The following is a 1,120-nucleotide window of genomic DNA, read 5'->3' as shown; positions in this document are numbered from 1 at the left end:
TATATATATATAATTTTTTCCTTAGAAAAATAAGAGTACACTGAGGCTGCTAAGTTTGAAAATTAAAGAAAAGAAAGTTTCAAAGGAAATTCTTAGCAGATTTCTTTGACTTACAACAAAACTTCAGTTTCTTTTATTTATTAAACAAACACAAGCTAAGGAAGCATAAAGTCAAACATAGCATAGAAAATGTATGATAAACAAGTAAGACAGGCCAGAAATGACCCTGAGAAAAAGGGCCAGAGTTGGATTTCCAGAGTGGCGTTTATAAATGAGTGGATCTGGCACATTTTATTTAGAATTTATTTAGAATGCCCTCTAGCTTCAGTCTGGTACATCACGTTGATATGATCCAGGTAAGATGGAAGAAGTCGTATTCTAAATAAAGCAAGAATTCCATTTAAAAAAAAAAAAAGGCCAAAATACAGCAAATGGTACTATTGTAATTTTTGCTAAGAACTGTTCAAGGCTGGAGTTCTAACTCACTGGCAGTCTTCCTTAGTTTTTGTGAGACCCTAGGAGATCCCTAATGCTATGAAAGACAAAATGAGGAAAAGTGATAGGGATGACACGGGAAGGACACCCTGAGCTACAGCCAGAAACTCATGGATCAGTACTTGAAGAAGTATGGGTTTGATTTGTTGAGTGGCTATTCCCATCAACCAGTTTCCCTAGATTTAGGAACAGAAAAGTGGACAAAGCAGACAAAACTCTGTCCTTGTGAGGGTAGGGTTAGGCCATCAGCAAACATGAAAATGAAGAAAGATCATACTATGATAGAGACAGAAAATCTTATATGGAAAGGAAGGGTAAGCTAGGCCCTGGAAGGTTGCAGTTTTATAAGGGGTCAAGGAAAGTTTCACTGAGGAGGAAATGTTTCAGAGATATGTGGCATGAGGCTTTGATGGAGGGAGAGGGTTCCAGGTTGCTAGAAGATTATGTGAAAAATCTAAAGTTTGAATGGGTTTGTGTCAAGAGTACCACTGCATATAGCACTGTTAGAAGGAAGAGCATAGCAAGAAAGGAAGAGAGGCACTGTTTCTTTACAATGCAAATAAGTCATTGACAGGTTTTTTTTTTTTTTTTTTAGAGGCAATGTCCCTTGAGGGACATTATTTTA

This window comes from Microtus ochrogaster, unplaced genomic scaffold (genome assembly GCF_000317375.1).
Source record: "Microtus ochrogaster isolate Prairie Vole_2 unplaced genomic scaffold, MicOch1.0 UNK41, whole genome shotgun sequence".
Taxonomy (NCBI): domain Eukaryota; kingdom Metazoa; phylum Chordata; class Mammalia; order Rodentia; family Cricetidae; genus Microtus; species Microtus ochrogaster.
The sequence above is the reverse complement of the archived record's forward strand: the minus strand, read 5'-3'. Positions refer to the sequence as shown.